Source organism: Ursus arctos, unplaced genomic scaffold (genome assembly GCF_023065955.2).
Source record: "Ursus arctos isolate Adak ecotype North America unplaced genomic scaffold, UrsArc2.0 scaffold_3, whole genome shotgun sequence".
Classification (NCBI taxonomy): domain Eukaryota; kingdom Metazoa; phylum Chordata; class Mammalia; order Carnivora; family Ursidae; genus Ursus; species Ursus arctos.
Window position 1 is genome coordinate 76715956 of NW_026622985.1, and position 20759 is coordinate 76736714.

A 20759-nucleotide genomic window follows, 5' to 3' on the forward strand; every position below is an offset into this window, starting at 1 on the left:
TAACTCATTTCCTGTTAAATTTATCATTCAAAATTTCATAACCAAAGTAGAATAACACATCTTTCAACCATGTATTCTTTGGCTATAATCGTTGCATTCGCTGCATTTCTAGAAGGTGATCTTTCAGTGTTAATTGCTCCTCCTCCTTCCACATACTGTCTCCTAGATAGGAGCAGTAACCCATGGGCTGGGTAGGCAAGAGACTAATGGACAGAGCAAGAGTAGTATCATAAGTTTGAAGAATATTCCTGTCTGGCATAGCTTAAGACTGGCCTGGGAGATATAATATTACCACAATGATCAGAAAATAGAGGACCATTTGGAAGGATTGCTGTTGTAAGCAAGAGTCTTCCAAAGTTTTCATGGGAGATAGTGCCTGACATATGCCACAAAACCTGCTAAGGGGGTGGGGTGTTGTGTAGCCACACTCCCACAGACTCTAAGCCAAGGATGACAATGACCCAGTGAGACTGAAGAAAAAACCCAGAAACAGAGGAGGGGACATCAGGTTATTGCAGGAACTTAGGTACAGGGTATCTGGGAAGGGCAGACTGGACGAAGCATCTGCTGCTGGGATCTACATGCAGCAAGCTTTATAGTATAGCAACTAGCCTAGCAACCCTCTGTAGCTTTCCCCCTCCTTGCACAGCCAACATTCCAAGATCAAAGCCCACCACCTAGACATTCTGTTACCAATGAGATGCCCCAGGTTGGTCACCCCTGAAGTCCCTGACCTGGAACATTGAACAACATATTTTTCTATATATTTTGTTTGCAGGAAATAACAGAGAGAGAATGAGATCTTACATTCTCCAGATACTGATTAACAGGGGCATTCAGAGTGTGTTTGTATAAATCAGCCATCTGACATTTACCATTCAGATGATCTCCCCGGCTATCAGCAGCAAGGGCATATAGTAAAAGTCACCTGCTACCAACCCTGGCACCATTTCATGCTATAGATTAGAGGTAGCACTATGGTTGGAACAAGGGGAAGGGCTAATGCACAAGCCCATACACGTGACTCAACCCCAAGGGTCAGTGGTTGTTCATCAGTAGCCAGAACCCTGAACTCACCCTATGCCCAATATGAGTGAAAGTCACTCAAGTCAATGTGGTGGCTCAGTTTTCTGAGATCCTGCAAAAGCATTACCTTGCTGAGCAACTGGAGCAATCCTCTTACTAGGCTGTCTTCCCAGACCTGGAGCTCAAACATGAAGAACTGGGAAGACTACATAGGTTGAGTGAGTCTTCTCCTTGGGTCATCTGGTTGAGCCCATGTACCAGATAGAGTGTCAGAGAATGCCCCAAGTGGAGAAATGGGCACCAGGGCTCATCTAGCCCCCTGTCTGGTCTATGGGACTATGCTTAGATGGCATTGTAGGCCCTGGACATCCCAGGGACAGGATGACTTAGAACATTTTGAAGAAAGCTCTTAGAGGCATGCGTCCTCGGAGGTGTAGGGCCTAGGGCAGAGGCCCCACTTGTCTAGGTCTAAAGGCAGTACTGGGTCAGCCCTTGAGTTAAAAATACCCAGGACATCAAACTTTCAAAGTGGTTGAATAGAATAATTTTGTTAAATGGAGATAAACCAAGCTGAATTAATTGAGTGTGAATGGTAATTTTTGAGTATTCAATGTCAGATACTTAAGTATTCACAATAATTTAAGAATTAATTAAGCTGTATATATGCACATACAAATTGTCCCTTTTACCTGAAGCTTTGTAAATTTGTGACATTGTCTCCTGAAGGGAAGGAAAGAAAGAACACCAAGGGATATTATGTGTGAAGACATGTTTTCCCTCCATAATATTACCTGCAAAAGTTTTATGGTATGGTGCATAACATTCATGTATTCATCCTAAGTAAATGCCCTTGAGATTGAAGAAATAAGAAAAAAGTTCTAGTATTCCTAAATTTGTGCAACAAGCATGTAGTTACATTATCCACGTGAGCCCTATATTTTCAGAAGTTTCAAGGAGCTTCAGTCATCCAGAACCATTCATAACTCCTTACAAAGTCCATTTGTCTCTATATACTGGCATAATTATTTGTTAAAGTTAATAAAACAATTTTATAAAACTCTTGATTTTTAATCATTTCTTTAATATTAGTGATTGCATGCTGCAAAGTAAGAAGATTTCTCATAATTTAAAAATAAGACTAAAGTATAAAACTTTTCTAATTTAAAGTCTTTCAATTTTAGAAAAATGGAGGAATCTGAAATCTTTAGTTAACATTGAAATACAGGGTTTCTTGGGTTTGTAGTTAACATTAAATTATCTGAATTCACATAAATCCTGCATCTGTAAAATTCTACTTAAAGATCTGGCAAAAGTGAAAAGTTCAGCAAATCCAATTAAATACTGCTAACAGACCCAAACTGACACAAGACAAACAAAAATATATCTAGGCACCAACAGATATTTTAAATGTTAAACCTTCCCAGCCCTGCTTTGAAGAGGATAAATTGAGTGAAATTGGGGATGTATTTGGCCATAGATTAAGAAGAACTGAAATTTTCAAGGTGACTGATTTGATGCTTGTCAGAAGTTGTTGAGAAAATCTGACTCACCTAGTGGTCTCTTGAAACCTTAAAAAATATTACAAAAACTCTACCCAGTACCCCTGAGAGATGCAATATAAATATCTATAGAAAAATAAGCAAATAATTGCCAGTGATTATGAAGTAGAAAATGCAAAAAACTTTTCACGTAAAGGAATTACCCCATTAAATAATTACCGAGCTCAAGAAAGGAGCAATCCTCCTGGACCCATACCTGTTGGTTATATATCCAGAGAGCTAATTCATCAGGAAATTTTCTAAACATATTTTTATTAGTAAAACTTAAGTTCCCTTATCATTACATGGTAACCCAGAAGATGGAAAAGACATACAAATGGACTCAGTTAGCCTGCTGCAGTAACATTCCAGTTTGAGTATGTGGACTATTTATTTTAGCATGCTCAAGCCTTTTGGAATTAATCTCCAACTCTTCAGTTGAAGCATGTGAAAGTAAGTAAAAATGGAAAGTCTAGGAAAGATAAAAATGAAGACTGATTTACCACTAAAAAAATCACTGAAAATACAGATTGTTATTTTGGCTATCCATTATCAGTAATTATAGTAAACTAAACATCTCAATAGAACAGCCTGAGCTCTAAACATGGCGGAAGAATCAAAGACTTTAAAACACCTCATCTTAAGGAAGAGAAAAAGAAATAGGAATGTTTTTCCTTCTTCCTGTTCTTCTTTTGCTCAAATATTTCTACCATGAGGGGTAATGAGAATAATAAAATTGAGATAAAACACTCTATTCCAGATTGGTTTTGACCAATTGAGGAGTGGAATAAAATTAAAACACTTCACACTGGGATCCATTCCTCTCTTATCCTATACCTGTTAAGTCCTCTCGTACCTCTTTATGAATTAAAAAAAAATTTTTTTCCCATACATTAAGCTTCCATGAGAATTTTAGGAAGTATTAAGAATTTGGTGATATTGTAAGCCTGAATGTCTTAAACTCAGTCCTATTGACATTTAGGGCCAGATAAGTCTTTGCTGTGGAATTGTCCTGTGCATCTTAGGATAATTAAAAACATCCCTAGATTCTACTCACGAGACATCAGTAGCACATCTATTCCCCATTGAGACAACCAAAAATGTCCCAAGACATTGCCAAATGTCCCCTAGCAGGCAAATGATGCCCAGTTGAGAACCAAGGTTATAAACTCATACAGGATTTAAAATTTTCTTGTCAACAGGTAGAAGCTGAGGAGTTTTTCTGCTTTATCAGAAAAACAAACATCTTAATAGGTAGGAAGAGACAAAGAATGATATGATTGCGTACATTTCACTGCTTATGTCTATGTAGCACAGAAGAATTTGCACAGTGAATACATCAACAAATGCATATTGTTTAATCCAACAAATATGATCCTGCATACTGTAGTTGTTTGTTTCTTGTTGAATTGGAATTAGTTGCCCGTATTTAAAATTGAAATTATTTCACTAAAATACCTCAATTATGATTTCTGAAAAATCGGAAGTTCTAGCAAAATTATCCTTAATTCCCATAAATATAATTCACTGGACGTTGCCTTCTTTAAATACGACATGTGCCCTCTATTTTATCACAAATTTTAATTTGCAATACATTACCTACGTAGTCCCTATAATCATTTGAATTTGAAAATCAAATAAGTAAGTAATCTAGTGTTTAATCAAAAGCTCAATTAACTTTAAGGAATGAATTATAAGCTCCAAAAATTAGGAAGAAAAGGAGAAGGATTAGTTGAGAAGGGCTCTTGGTGAGAGAAGAAAGAGGATGATTTATTATTTTCTTCAGTGCAATGTAGCTGGGTATTAGGTATTATTGTAGCTTTCTAGCGTATTAGCTTATTAGGAACTCTTTTGAGCTTTTCTTTAAAAAAAAAAGATTTTATTTATTCATTTGGCAGAGTGAGAGAGAGAGAGAGAGAGGGAGAGCACAAGCAGGGGGAGTGGCAGACAGAGGGAGAGGGAGAAGCAAGCTCCCCGCTGAGCAGGGAGCCCAATTTGGGGCTGGCGCTGGATCCCAGAATCCTGGGATCATGATCTGAACCAAAGGCAGACGCTTAAGTGACTGAGCCACCCAGGCACCCCTCTTTTGAGCTTCTCAGTAACTCTTTATTTTTAAACTTGCCACAGAAAAACCAAAACAGTATACAATGATTACTATCTGAGCTGCAATCATAATATACCGGAAAGATCAGATGAATAAGCTGTGGGCAAGAGTCACATTTTAGAGGGTCTTTATGTTTGTCAAATAAATAGGAACTATGGGCCAATTCTTTCACATCACTCAAGGGAACTATTTCTCTCTGAAAAATTAATAATGAAAATTTATACTATGAATGTATATTCTCTAACCAGTAAAGAATATGGTATAAATTTCCACCAGCAATAGGTCATCTGCTTTTATTTATTTTTTTATTTTATATGGCGATTGTGGAAAATTGTGCTTAAATAATATACTCTCTCTAGGAGTCTTTTGAAACTAATCGCAGGTGTTGGTTTTGGGGTGAGTGTAGAATAAATAGAGAAGTTTAGAGTTCAATTTCTTAGTACTACTCTGAAAAACTGCCTTGTGAGTCATAATGAATAGTGATCTTATATTGACTCAAATTGAGACAGGGTGGTTCCATATAAGCATGAAATGATATTTAGAGAAGTTTTAAAAATCTAATTTTTTTATGGAGCCAAGAATTCTGAGAAAAGAGTTTTTTTTCAGGAGTGGTGACTCTGGTGTAATTTTTTAAATAAATATAAGTTCTTATCTATAAACTACATATTAATCATCCTTGGATATATTTTACTTTTGATTTAGCACAGGCCTGTCCTGCTTCAGGAAAGAAAACCAAATAAGGTACTATTTGAAATAATTTCAGAAATATTTTGTTATTTGCATCTAGTTGTGAAATGTATGCAAATAAAAGATATTTTGGAATGTTTCAAAATGTTAATACTTTCAAATCATTTGAAGGCAAAGGTAGTCATTTATAGTTGGAAAACCATTAACTCAATGAGCAAATATTTAAAGTAAGAACACTGTTTACCAACCCTTAGCTTTTTGCTTTAGTTGTCCTGATCAAACAGACATTGGGACTAACCCATGTAACTTTTAGTGAGGAGAAAGAAGTATTATAGCTCCTTTTTGGGGGACAAGCAAAACATTATTGTACTTTAAGAATTGACTTTTTTAGAAGTTTTAATTCATATAGATTTTACACATAACCAAGAAAAATAATATTATGGCTTAGATGACATCTTTAATATTTATAATTTACAGTAGACTGAAAGCTTCCTAATTAATTTTTGATTAGTGTTTTTAGTTATTACTGACTTCCTTCACAGAATGAAGGCACTGTATTCTAATCTGGTGTTTTTTCCTTTTTAAAAAAATACATTAATACTTCTTAGCAGTGCTTTCTGCTATGAGAAATGGAAAACTTAGCTAATAGTAACTTAAATAAATGAGTTCTTTTTTCGTGCAAAATAGCTTGAAAGTAGGCAGCAACTGGCCTAAGTTCATTTTAGCTGGTAATTTCTTTGGATAGTGATGGCTCACTTCTGTATTTAAGGTAAAAGAAAGAAGAAAATGTACCAGTCACATTTCCTTCCTTTTATTAAGAGTATACAAGCCTCTTTAGTAACTTCCTTCTGTGTCCCAGAAGCCAGAACTATGTCACATGGCATTCCCAACTGTAAAGAACACTGGGAAATTGAATGCTTGTATCTCCAAACCTTTACAGTTACAAACAACAAAGTTGAGAGACAGTATTGGCCACAGTCCATGCCTAACTAATAATTTGATGGAATGTCAATGGAATTAAAGTATCAATATTTTAAAGAAGTAAAATTTCCCCAATAGACTCACTCAAATTTCTAGCAGGTTTTTCTGGTGGAAATTGACAAGCTATTTCTAATGTTTTCATGGAAAATCAAGGGCCAGGAATAATCAAGTCAATCTTGGATAAGAACAAAGCTGGAGGATTTATAAACCAGATACAAACTTTATTATTTAACAATAGCAGTTAAGACTAAGGTATTAACAGAAAGATAGACAAATAGAACAATGAAGCAGAATGGTTTTCAGAAAGTAACCACACTTATATTATCTCTTGATTTGTGCCAAAGGCAACATGATAATGCAGAGGGAGAAGGATGGTCATTTCAACACATCGTTCTGGGTTAGTTAAAAATCTGGGTGGGTATAAAAATAAAACTGTGATTTCTACTGTATACCACACACAGAAAATCAGCTCAAGATAGATTGTAAATTTTTTTTTTAAAGATTTTATTTATTTATTCGACAGAGATAGAGACAGCCAGCTAGAGAGGGAACACAGGCAGGGGGAGTGGGAGAGGAAGAAGCAGGCTCCTAGCGGAGGAGCCTGATGTGGGGCTCGATCCCATAACGCCGGGATCACGCCCTGAGCCGAAGGCAGACGCTTAACCGCTGTGCCACCCAGGCGCCCCAGATTGTAAATTTAATATGAAATCTAAAACAATAAAACTTTTGGGAAACTTTTAGAATCTCTATCTCTGTCTCTTGCCTTTCTTTAAGAAGTACCTAAAAGTTCAAGTCCCTCGCCATTTTGTTAGCAGGGGCTACATTTAGTTTCTTGGAAGGTGCACAATTAATTGCTTGTGTTATGAGAGCTGGGTAGATCTGAGAGCAATGAGTGTAAGTGGGTCTCTAAAGTCAATGTATTGATTGTATTCCCGCCACCTCTGTGCTTTTAGTCTCATTGCATATCCAGGAAACTGTAAAGGAGATTTTGTGGTATTTGTGTGGCCTCAGCTGGTAGCAGATGTCTGGAACTACTCAGGTTTGTTTAGACCATCTAAGGTTTTATGATTGACTGCTTAATTAAAAAATTATGTTGAAAGAAACCTTTCTTATTTATTTTTGTCCATTGCTTTTCATGGCCAGGACACCAATGTATAGATGTTTCAGGTTCATGTTTCCTAGAGGAAATACTCTCTCTCAACTTTGTTGTTTGTAACTGTAAAGGTTTGGAGATACAAGCATTCAATTTCCCAGTGTTCTTTACAGTTGGGAATGCCATGTGACATAGTTCTGGCTTCTGGGACACAAAAGGAAGTTACTAAAGAGGCTTGTATACTCTTAATAAAAGGAAGGAAATGTGACTGGTACATCTTCTTCTTTCTTTTACCTTAAATACAGAAGTGAGCCATCACTATCCAAAGAAATTACCAACTAAAATGAACTTAGGCCAGTTGCTGCCTACTTTCAAGCTATTTTGCACGAAAAAAGAACTCATTCATTTAAGTTACTATTAGCTAAGTTTTCCATTTCTCATAGCAGAAACCACTGCTATTAAGAAATTATGCAAATGTCATTCATTTGTCCATGCAATAAATACTTTTTGTTTAAATGTACAAGTAACGAAAGCTCTTTCTTTGAAGAATGATTCTGAGACAGACAAGTGATTACAGTACAGGATGAAAAGTGGTGAGTGCTGTTATCAGGGTGATGGAGATGCAATGCTGTGGGAGTTTAGGGAAATTCCTTCCAGCTGAGGGATCAGGGGTAATTTTGTGGAGAAACTCACAGGGATAAGTAGTTAAGGGTTCTAGGGATAGGTAGCTAAAATTTGGAACCATGGAGATGTAGTATGAGGCATACTGATGGTGGAAAGACCATGAACAGAGTGATAGAGGCATGAAATGGTCATACTCTAATCACTAGGTATAATTTAATTTGCATCATTCACAATTGTTAAAACATGACAAACTGTTTAGAAATTATTCTTTCACATCCTGCCTGTTAAATATAATCTTCAATGCAAAAAGGCAGTACTTCAATACCACAATAAAAAGTGCACATATTCTTGGGGTGCCTGGGTGGCTCAGTCAGTTGGGCGTCTGCCTTCAGCTCAGGTCATGATCCCAGGGTCCTGGGATCGAGTCCCGCATTGGGCTCCCTGCTCACTTCTCCCTCTCCCTCTCCCTCTGCCATTCCCCCTACTTATGCTCTCTGGCTCTATCTCTAAAAAAAAAAAAAAAAGCGCACATATTCTTATATAGCACATGTATTGAAGCCAGTGTGACTACGTGCTCTAGTTTCTCTAACAAGAATAAGCCAGAGAAGCTCACAGCAAAAGTAGGTTGCATAGGATGAATAGGTATTTCATATCGCCTGACATTCTCTCTTGCAGTAACTTAATTTTATTTTATATGAAGTAGGTCATTTTGTACAGATAGAACTTTTCTGTTGTGCACAATTCTCCCTTGACATCCATGTCATATTAGCTGCTTGTTGTAATATTTTTTTCTCTAGTTCTCAGCAGTTTGTCTGCCATCTCAATTTGTAGAATCATGGAATTTTGCCTCTGTTACATATTACAGATTGGTACCAGCAATGATTACCTACCTGTAATTGTCAATTTTTAATACTCAAAGACATCAAAAGGAATTTTTCTTTCTGTATTTCATTCAGAGCATATTAAAACAACATATTTATTTATAGAATTATATCAATTTCACTTTCTGTGAAAATTTATGAAGTAGGTCAAACAGGAAAGAAAAACAACTTGATAAGGAGTTTGAAGATAATATTAGTTTAGCAAAGGATAAATTGTATAGAATTGACCGAACCACATCTATCTCATTGTCAATTTTTTTTTTTTTTTTAGTTCTTCCCATCAATGTTAGATAAATATAACGAGCATAGAAAGATTCTGGTATTGACATCTGAAACCCAAGCCAGATAGATGCAGCTTATTTGAACTGTGTGGGAAAATAGAGTTTGTGAGAGTCTATCTTGAAAGGAGAGTCTTGTATAGAATAAGATGCCATTTGGAGTTCAAGATTTGCACGCTGTCTTTTTATTCCTCCTCTTTTGGAGAAGCCATAACAGGTCAAAAACACAGGTGTAATTAGGAAATTAGTTGGACGAGGGCGGTTAGTAGTTGGAATTTGTAAATATATAGGAATAAGTCACATCAGAGCTCCTGAAATTGTTGCATTCTTGTATAGCTTTTTTTTTTTTTTTGCCTTGAGTTCAACAATTGTCTGTTTTTCTTTGCATAATTTTCAATGTAAATATTACTTAACCACCTCTAAATGTTTCTCCAGGACTATATAATTTCTTCTGAATGTGCTTTAACTTGAAGCTTATGTCCTTGGAGCCTCCCTTTCTCATTATCCTGGGATTTGGGTTTTTTCCCTCTGTTGTGGCAGCTTTAGTTTTCTGGATCTTTTCCTGTTTCACTTCTTCATTTCACTGAAACATACTCCTTGAGAGATCCTGAGAAAAGGCAAAAGGGCAGTAAATCTTCTGAAAGCATGAGAACTATATGTTTAAAAATGTATATATCCTACTCTACACTATTTTGAGAGCACGGTTCAGCATAGAATTCTAAATTGAAAGTTATTTTCTTTCAGTGATTGAGAGGGTCCTCCATTGTCTTGCTTCTAGTATGACTGCCAAAGAATTCAATGCCATTTCTTTCTTGAACTTTCATAACAACATGCTTTGTCATGGATCATTTTTCCATCTCTTTTCCTGAACACTTGGTGAATTTTCTAATAAAAAATCTCATATCCTTCAGATATCCTTCTAGAATCTTCTTGGAACTATTTTCTTGATAACGTACTCCTCTTATTTTTTCTGTTCCTTCTTTCTAAAACTGCACTTACTCAGATATTGCATGTCCTGAACTGACCCACTTGCCATTCTGTTTGCCATCTTTCTTTTCCCCTTAATTTCTCAAAGATTTCCTCAACTCTATCTCCTAAATATCATTTTTCTTCAGTTATGACTTTTAGATTTAGTCAGGGATACTGTATTTCTAAAAAAAAGTCTTTTTGTTTTAATTTGTTTTAGATATTTTCTTTTGACCATTCCTACAACAAAAATAGAACAAATCATTAAATTGTGATATATCCATACAGGTGAGTACTATATAATAATAGAATGAGTAAACAATAGCCAACATAGCTATCACGTGAAGACTCTGAGATTTAATAACCGGGACCTATCCCATAAATTTGTTGTATAAAAGACATATTCACAGAAGAAAGCATACAATATAATTTCATGTGTATAAATTTCAAGAAGGACCGAAAGGTGAACAGTAGATTGGTTTGGTAATTATTCATAAGTGGTATAATTAAAAACTGGATAGGAATCATAGGTACCAGAGTGGTGGTGGCTGCTTCTGAGGGAATATGGCAGGAATGGGTACACGAGGAGCTTTCAATTACTGTTCACCAGGAGATTAGTACCTGGGTATCATCATATACTTATGGAGATGAACAGAAATAGTCTAAACATTCTTTTGTTTATATGATTTTCTTCCAAATTAAAGAAAACAAAGCAGCTGAACGGTCAGGATGTTGAATGTTTCATGTGTGAGATGTAGATATAAAGGAGTGAGGGCAAGCTATAATGAACATAAGGAAGGAAGATGAGAAGGAAACTTCCAAAAGAAAAGAGATACTAAGTAGGAGAGGCTTTATATGCAGTGGTCTGCACAATTAAATAGAAAGAAGAACATTGACTCCATCACTTGATATGAGGTGAAAAGGAGTAAATACCTATGTGAAAATGCTACAGGAAAAGCTGTCCATCAGGGGTAAATTTTGAAAGCTTTATCAGTCATATGACTGGGCAAAACAGGAGGGAAATATGTTGGGAGATAATAGATAGGAGGCACAACCTTTGGTTCTGGAATGAGGTAAACAGGACTAGTCCTTAAATTCTGTGCCAGGACAGTACGCAATTGGCTCTAAAAGAGTTTAGTTCATGACTGACAATGCAGCTTGTGTTTAGGTTGTGGGGACGGTAAACAGTTATTTCTCTTGTGGTCAGCTTGATGGGAGCAACTGGGAGCAAAGCAACCTCTAATTAGTGGCTCTTTCTATGGGGAAGGATGAGTTTTAGTTCAATTTCAACTAGTTCAATTTCAACTCAAGGATGAGTTTGGCCCTTTGACTTAGGTATTTATTATTTATTCTTCGTAGTCCCAATGGCCTGGTGATGCTAGTGGGTTTCCATTTCTGACACTGGGTATCTCTCAGACTTTGTAACCGATGTACATACAAGTGACCTGGAATGATTTCTGTTGTCACGGCTCTGAAATAGGCTACCTGGATATTTCTAAGATGCAATTGATTTGGTCACTTTTCTGCCCTCTCATAACTTTCTATTTGAGAACAGAGGGAAGGATCATCAATAAAAGTATTTCTCTTACCTCTCTGCTTGGCTAAATCCTGTTCACCCGTCAGGTTCTAGGTTTTACATGACTACATTTGGGAAACGCACCTTAGTCTCTCATATCTGATTTAGATCCTCCCCTTTTTTTCCCCTTCAGTGCCCCATCTTTTTTCTGTCAGAACACAAATCTCCCTACACCGTCATTGCTGGCTTCACTGAAATTTCAATGTTTAGTCAATTTCCTCCAGATAACTTAAAATATCTTTTGCCAGTAGCTATGGCCTGCAGCTGTCTCAGGAAAACACTATTATCAAACATTTTATTAATGCTCATCTCTGCACAATTCTGTATTAAGACAACTTTATGACATATAATTTGAAAAGTTTTCTTTTCATGATTGGCAGCTAAAACTGACAAGGGTCAACCAGTCAACACTGACTTGTTGAAAGAATAACTTCATCTTGAACTACTGAGAAGAGGTGACAGGCATGTGTTTCCATACTGTTACTAAGAGAAGGTAAGTATGATTTTCTTCCCAGCTAAGGCAATACAACTAAAATACTGAAACTGTCAGGCTAAGCTAATCAGGAGTAGGCTGGGTCAGTATTTGGTAATGTCTCTGAGGAACACCTACTGTAGAATAGCTATTTTAAGTAATAATTCAGCAACAAGATCTTGAGTCAGCCTACTGGCCAGAGGTTCAGAGAATGCTATACCAGTGGAAATGCTATCTTAACGGTGGTCTCTTATACTTGTGATTATTATTCATCATGGGAGACTTGACTTTCCCAAGCAAGGTGAGTCAGCCACTGCAGTCATAGAAGCAGGAGGAACTCAAACTGAAACCTGTCAAGAGAACACAGTTTGCAATTTTGTCAGTAAGGTCACAATTTGTACTTCATTTTTTCCCTCTACTCTCCCAATGCCTGAGGTGTTCTGAAGAAAAGAGGACAGGCAGAAGAGGCTACTGGCTTTATGCCAGAATGGAAGAGGTATTATTTAAAAATCATAAACAAATGCTAACAGGGAAAAAAATCCACTAAACTGCATATTTGATATCTCATGGGAAAATATAAAGTAGAAGTAAGCTTTGTTCTGAAGAGTGTAAATGGGACAGTTTTTAAAAGAGCCAAATATTTAGTAATATACTGTTAATGATCTTATAGAAACTGACCTACTGTGTTAAGTAGTGATTTATATTTCTGTGGGGGGGGGGAAACTATTATATATAACTATTTAAAACTTCCATCCTCGGGCGCCTGGGTGGCTCAGTCATTAAGCGTCTGCCTTCAGCTCAGGGCATGATCCCAGAGTCCTGGATCGAGCCCCATATCAGGCTCCTCCACTGGGAGCCTGCTTCTTCCTCTCCCACTCCCCCTGCTTGTGTTCCCTCTCTTGCTGGCTGTCTCTCTCTGTGTCAAATAAATAAATAAAATCTTAAAAATAAAATAAAATAAAATAAAACTTCCATCCTCTTCACTGAGGAAGGTTTTTGTATTTATTTTTGTATTTATTTCCTTGACTCCTGTTGGCCTAGGTGATGGATGAAGACACAACATGATTAGATCTGGAGCAGTACTGATAAGCAAATGACAGGTAAACTTTTAAGGAGTGTGAAGACATGTTGGCACAGATTCTAAGCCAAAATAGACTCCATTGGTGGATATTAAGAAAAGAGAGTATCTGCAAAGTGAGTATAGTGGGCAGGAATGGAGTGACAGTACATGCTTGTACATGAAAGACTAAGAGTATGTGAATGGCCAGAAAGTTATGGAGAAAGCAACAGGGAGATTTGAGATTTGGGATTAGCTTCTCTAATGAGTAAATAGTTTGAGAGATTGGTAATCAATAGCTTCATTGTAGACTGAAGTTAATGGTGACTTTTTAATACATTTTTGGATGTCAGACTAGTAGGTAAACTTGTTTGTCTGTTGCTCTTAAACCAACATGAATATTTTTATTTTATATATCACCCACTCCATATTATCAATTCTCATAGTCAATCATTAGGAATTTAAGGCCACAGAATTAAATAAAACTGTATTAAACCTTAGGTGCTATGTTAGAGTACTTCATATAATTGAGAACAAATTTCAAAGAATCTGAAAACACAGATAATCAGGTTTGAATTTTTATAATTCTGATTACTTTTCCAGATATCAAAAATGTAAAAGATTAAAAAGTGATTATTGAAAAGGTCATTAATAGACCGGTTCAACAGCAAATGAAGATTTCCTGATTTTTCTTTGCTATTTTAAAAAAGTTCTAATAGTCCCTAAATTAGGAAAAGGTGTTTTTTACTGGGCTTAAAATAATAGTTTAGAAGAAAAGAATTTTCCAATAACTCACTCATAAATCAATTTGATCATCTTTAAGACTTAAATTATTTTTTAAAGATTTTGTTTATTTTTTTTTTCAGAGAGAGAGAGATACAGAAAGAGAGAGCACAAGCAGGGGGCGCAGCAGAGGCAGAGGGAGAAGCAGGCTCTCTGCTGAGCAAGGACCCTTATGTGGGACTCGATCCCAGACCATGGGATTATGACCTGAGCCGAAGGCAGACACTTACCCGACTGGGCCACCCAGGCATCCCTAAAACTTAAATTATTTTGAATGAAAACTTTCCATGTGGTATTGCAACAGGTTTTCTAATGCTTAAAAATTTAGTATTAATAAGTTTTTGAGAAGTAAATGGGATGGCATTTTGTTCTGGAAGAAACTTGCAAAATTAATATTATAATAAAATCGGAGTAACTACCAAATTAGTGAAAAAATTCTAAATACATGGTCATTCAGAACAAAACTTTCTGTTTCTTTTTGAAAGACACTGAGTTCTGTGGATTTAAGCATAGAATGTGTGGGCTTGCATTGTTCTTAAATTTTACTAAAATTTATTTAAGCAAGCAAATAAGCAATGATATTAAAATATAAAACTTTTTTTGTAAGACAGTGGAAAACATTGATAAGAAATATTTTATGGTAAGTTAAAGTGAGAATGGGGCATTTTTAAAGGGAAAATGTAATTTTGAGGAAAACAATTTAATATTTTGGGGTCTCTATTTACATTTCTGAGCTTTAAAAGTCTGTGGATATGTAAAGTAGCCCTAAGTGCTAATTGATCATTGTAAAAGATTGGTAAACAAAGGAAAACAAATTTTGGCTTTTGCTAACATTTATGTAGGTTTGGTCATTTTGCCAAATCCCACAATTTGTTCTAATTTCAAGGATCATGTAACCGAAATTTGAGCAAACCACCACTGGATGATGTGTGTGTAGAGATATGTGTGTAAAGTGTTAGATATAGCAGAGAGAGTAGTTTTCCCATAAGCCATCTTTAATAGGTTAAGGTGAACTCACTCATTAAAGTGTACCTCTGAAATTCACAATTAGCTCTAAAAGCAAATTTCCTTTTAGGAAAAGAATACAAGACACACAGTTTGTTCGTTGCTATTTCTACTTACCTTCTCTTATTCCTATGTATATAAACAGTAATGAAAGCCATATAAAATTCTGATTAAATTCTTGATTCTTTTCTAAGCCACAGTAAAGTGTAGACTGTTAAACATTTTTAATTACTTATTGGCTCCAAGCTTCAAGCAGTAAGTTGAAGCTTGGTGATACTGTATCCTTATATTTAATTACAAATTGTTTAATTTTTAGATCAAGGACAGAAGCTAGAGATACCGTAATGAAAATAATATCATGTACTATATTTTCATAGAAGACAGGTAATTTTTAAGAATCACATTGACCTAGACTAAAAGCAATTCCAATAGAAGTCTGATGGACTCCATGAAGTCAGATTTCTAAAAATAATATTTCTGAATTTCTAACTTCAGTTCCAATATTCTCTTCTATCTCAATCTTAAATTCTAACTTTAAACCAAACCCTAATCTTGTAGTTTTATGAAATAAACAAAGTAGCAGGGAGATTCCTTGATCATCAGTTCAAACTGGCTTCTTTTGGAGCATGACTTGGGAACTTTGGGTGAAGTGAGAGCTCCTAGGACAGGGTCTGGTCTTATTCAGTAGGTTATGCAAAGAACTCAGCCTCCCTTCCCTTGCTAGAATATTCTTCCACCCTGTCAAAATTCTGCCTCATTCCCCCACTGCCACTGCTTTCAATGGGAAGGTTGGGCGTCGCATATCTTTGAATGTAGTCTGCATGGTTTTTGATCCCCAAATGAGAGGAAATAGCTCTTGTTACTGTGACTACTTCCTGCCTCTTTTTGTAAGACATAAGCATTAAAGAAAGAGTGCTTTGTTCTTCCTACTGCCTTTCATATCATTTCCCTCTTTCTAAATGCATTCAATATTTGAGGAATCCATTCTCCCCTTAATTCTCACGTGCTGCCAGAGGCAATAGAAGATTATTGCAAGAGTTAATCACTGGCCTCTCTTTTGTAATATAGTTCTCAGAAGAAGTTTTCTTACCAGAAAAAATGAACTAAACTCACTTCCTACTGAGAAAAAGATTTTCACTTATTTCTTAGAGCTGAAACGAATACAAATAATCTTTACCCTACAATGAGCTGTAATCTCATACACGTGATTAGTAATTTTGCCACCTATTAAACAATATAGGAAACATATGCATACATCCAATATACCCCGAAAATATGAAGGAATGGTTACTGCTGAAAATAGAAATTATGTACTAGCATAATGCCAGTTAAGTTCTACATTGTATATCAGGGAAGCCTGCTCAGGAAAAAACACTGCTGAATGTGGTCGTGGGGCATAGTTAGGAATAGCTAGGAAAAAGTCAGAATTGAAGCAAAAAGAGAGCAGGTGGCAGGGTTGTAGAGTAAATCTGGAAAGAGGATCTTCAGAGACTACTGGAGCTGGGGTAAGGCATACTGTAGGCCTTCAAATATGTGAAGATGCTCTCTAGATGTGAAGATGCTTTCTAGAAATCCTGGGTCAGTCCCTAAGTAGCTGCCATTGCAAAGAGATTCTTTTCCTATAAAAGTTTTTGCTAGGGTCAGTCCTCTTTTATTAAAAACATGTTCATTTAAATATGTTCATTCAAGTATATTCATTTAAATACATGTGAGGAAGATAAATTTACCTTGGCCAAATACATGTGCAGCCATTAGGAAGATTATCATTGAAACATCGCTCATACCAAACTGTTGCTTATTTGCATAGAATTTATTTATATATACATAGCTGAATTACTTTTAGGGGTCAGTACCTCAAATATTTCTAACTAAGTGGACAATATATCTTGAAGAGCTTAATATTTAAATCATTTTTAGACAATAACAAAAGAGTATTATTTCTTTTTGAAAGTCCTTAAGGTAATGTTGAGTGTAGCATAAGAAACAGCCGTGGATAGGGGCACCTGGGTGGCTCAGTCATTAAGCATCTGCCTTCGGCTCAGGACGTGATCCTGGAGTCCTGGGGTCGAGCCCTGCATCGGTCTCCTCTGCTGGGAGCCTGCTTCTTCCTCTCCCACTCCGCCTGCTTGTGTTCCCTCTCTCTCTGGATGTCTCTCTCTCTCTGTCAAATAAATAAATAAAATCTTAAAAAAAAAAAATAGCCATGGATAAAGTTAGGTATATGGAGAACGTGGAAGCCAGAGCTTGCTTATATGATCCTCTTTGCAATGGGACAATATAGAAAAGCTAGAGATATTGTTAAAGAAATGGGTTAAAAAAAAAACCCAAACCTATGCAAATACTTAGGCATCTTGCACTCATTGTCCCCAGCAGGATCCAATTATAAAATGTTGCCTATAGGATCTTGCAGCTGCAAACAGGTGAGCCGGAGTAAAGAATAAGTCTGGGTGGCAGAACTAGAAATTGGAGGTAACTCAGTACCCTTAGACAGGACCAAGGAAAATTAAAGGGGAAAGAACAGACGAAATAACAAGGCCAGAAGATGAGTGTTGGTAGCCACAGTCTGTATCTGTACTAAGCAAACTAAGAATTCTGCATGAACACTTGTCCCTGAAGCCCTGTATTCTTCCTCATTCATCACTAACTCTGTAAATATAGCCATAATAACCTGTCTTGGTGATGAATAGCAGTTGTAACGGTTCTCACAGATTCCCTTTCTGGACAGACCATGTCAACATATTTGGCCATGTCCAGATCTATTATTATGATGCCAAATCAACCAATAAAATAACAAATATTTTAGTCAAATTGACCTTTTCACATTGACTACATCAGTGATTTTGTGGCTCTTTAAATCTATAACACATATAGGAATTTCCTGGAGTTTGCCCTGGATGATCACCAGAGTAAGCAAGTGGCATGCAATTATGGAAAGATTTTTTTTTTTTTTTTGAGAGAGAGCGAGAGCATGCGTGCATGAGTGTGGGAAGGGGGCAGGGGGCAGAGAGAGAGGGAGAGAGAGAGACTCTTAAGCAGGCTGCATGACCAGTGTGGAGCCTGCCTCAGGGCTTGATATCAAATCCCTGCGATCACGACCTGAGCAAAAATCAAGAGATGGACACCTAATTGACTGAGCCACCCAGGTGCCCCTATGAAAAGATCTTTTAAATATATGCATAAATACACCCTAGCCATCATCCCTTCTTTTCACAGTAAGCAACTGTATTACTTTTTATTATCTTTATTATTTTTTAGTCTTTTCTCTATTTTCCCAGTCAAAATTGACAGATAAGGGTGTAAAATTTTAGGGGAATTATAACTGTGTTTTGTCAAGGACATTTTTATAGGGAACCAGGCTTGTGTTCTTGAGAAACTTTGAGCCCAAAACTGCTAGAGCCCAGAGCTGAAGTAATCAAAGATTAACTAGTCTAGTTCTTAGATTATTGGTGCCCATCCTTCCCCCAACGCACACAACTTCATCATCTTTGCAATTATTGCCTACAACCTGCAGACCCTTGTGGTGCTATGAAGAATACATTCATTCCCTAACAAGCAACAGACCTTCAAATAACTCCTGATTTTATTTTCATTAAACTTATATAAATTTCAGCCATATCCCCAAAGATCTCATGCAATTGTGACACTCTGAACAGTTTTATTTCCTCCTTCTTTCCTTATAGATATATGTGCAATTTTGTTATTTCGATATTTTAACAATTTATGTTATGAAAGTATTAAACCAGTCCAGGAGCATGGGACAGCAGAATGTTACATGCTTTGAGTAGTACCCAGTTTATTATTTTTAGTGATTAAAAGATCAAAATAACATATTAAAGTAAGTATATTTGCTTAAACGAAGAACATAAAAAATAGGTGTGAAAAATCTGCATTTGGTGTTATTGAAAATAAAAAATAAGGCTGTGAAATAAAAAAATCTTATAGGATAAAAATATTCACAGCAAATGAAGTATAATAAAGAGTAACCTAAAATGAGTACAAATCAGTGTTTTTTTTTTATTTTTTTAAAAGATTTTAATTATTTATTTGAGAGAGAGAGAGAACAAGAGAGAGCACAAGCAGGGAAGAGAGGGAGAAGAAGGTTCCTTGCAAGCAGGGAGCCAGAGTAAGCAAGTGGCATGCGATTAAGGAAAGATTTTTTTTTTTTTTTTTTTGAGAGAGAGAGAGAGAGAGAGAGAGAGAGAGAGAGAGATACTTTCTGGAAAGCCAGAAATGATGTACTGGCTAAAAGGAACTGCTATAAATAGGCCTTTAGCTAGTATGGTGATAAGGTGTGGGGTAGGCCAAGTGTTCTATAGTCCTATGATTAGGTCTCAGTTCTTAGTGTGCTTATGCCTCTGATCTGTGAGCTTCACAATGTTTTCCCTCTCCCTTAGGTGGGAGAGGATGGCTGTAGTAGGCGGGAATTGGGTATTTCCCTTCTCCTATATGGAAGGCTAGAGGGGGCTGCAGTTGGGTGTTTCTTTTTCCCCAGAGCAGTTAGGCTCTGATAATAACCAGCTGGTTAGGCTTGGTTAATTACTTTCCCCTGAGACCAGTCCTTATTAAGAATAGCAGAGGGCTCTGGTATATTTCAAAATGGCTCCTTTTTCCCTCTCCCTGCCAGGATGCCGGGATTATCCCTGAGAACCTCGTCAAGCTCCTGGAGGTAAGTCTCACAAAATTGTGTGTTTCCCTATGATTGAGTCCTCCTGTAGTTTTTAAATCTCAGATTTGTCTACACTGAGTCTCCAGCAGCTCCTAAATTGCAGTTCAGACTTTCTTACCCTGCACTGGGTCCTGGGGACCCACTCCTGAGTCTCTGTTCTGGTAAGCCCTGACTGCCTGTTTCACCGGCAGGGCTTTTCAGTCTTGGGGGCAGTGGTTTGTCCTGTATCCTCACCTCTCATGGATCCGGGACGAGGTGTTGATTTTTCAGTCTGTTGAGCTTTCCACTTATTGTTAGGATGGAGAGTGGGGACTTCAAGCTCCTTACATATAGAACCAAAACTGGAAATTGATCTCTTATTTTACAATTTTCTTTGCTCATTTTAGTGTTGAATTAACATTTTATTACACTGCTGTGCGTTAGTGCTTTCTGCTATATAACCATGGCCAAAAGTTAAGCGGACTAAAGTTGTTCTTCCTGATTTGGTTCTGCTGCTTCTCTCTTTTCCCTTAAATGGGATCTCCTCTCCCTGCTGCAAGGTGTTGCTCAGACGCTTGCATGGCAGTTCTACACCTTTGAAAGCACTAATCTCACTCCAGTATATTATCTGCTTCTGTCTGTCAGTCTCACTAGGCTGGGAGCTCACAGAGAATAGTACCTACTTATTTATGATTGTATCTTCAACGTCTTTAAACATTACCAAATGAAGGCGAAGTCTCTCCCATTACCTTTCAGCTAAGGTTAGAACCCTTCTGGTAGGAAGGTTACAGCACACAAGAGCTGAGTATCAGTGGACTTTTCACAAATTAACTTGCCCCAACCCAACTTGTGCCATCCAGATTATTAAGTATTTATTGAGCGTCTACTTGGGTCAAGCACTCTTTCAGGAACTGGAAATAGATTTGTGAACAAAATTAGCCATGGTCCTGACCTTGTGGCACTTGAATTCTACTAGGATATGTAAAGGATATATAAAGATATAATAATACGAGTACAAGAATAAACATAAAGCAGGATAGAAA

The 20759-nt window shown here is 36.7% G+C and overlaps 1 long non-coding RNA gene across 1 annotated transcript in view; it reads left to right on the forward strand.

Moving 5' to 3' along the window:
• Positions 1–20759, forward strand: part of LOC113263655 (uncharacterized) — a 292192-nt gene that overhangs the window by 66380 nt on the left and 205053 nt on the right. The window contains exons 10-11 of the long non-coding RNA XR_008956299.1: positions 12135–12247; positions 19696–19737. This is a non-coding gene — a long non-coding RNA (uncharacterized LOC113263655). The remainder of the gene's footprint in view (positions 1–12134; positions 12248–19695; positions 19738–20759) is intronic.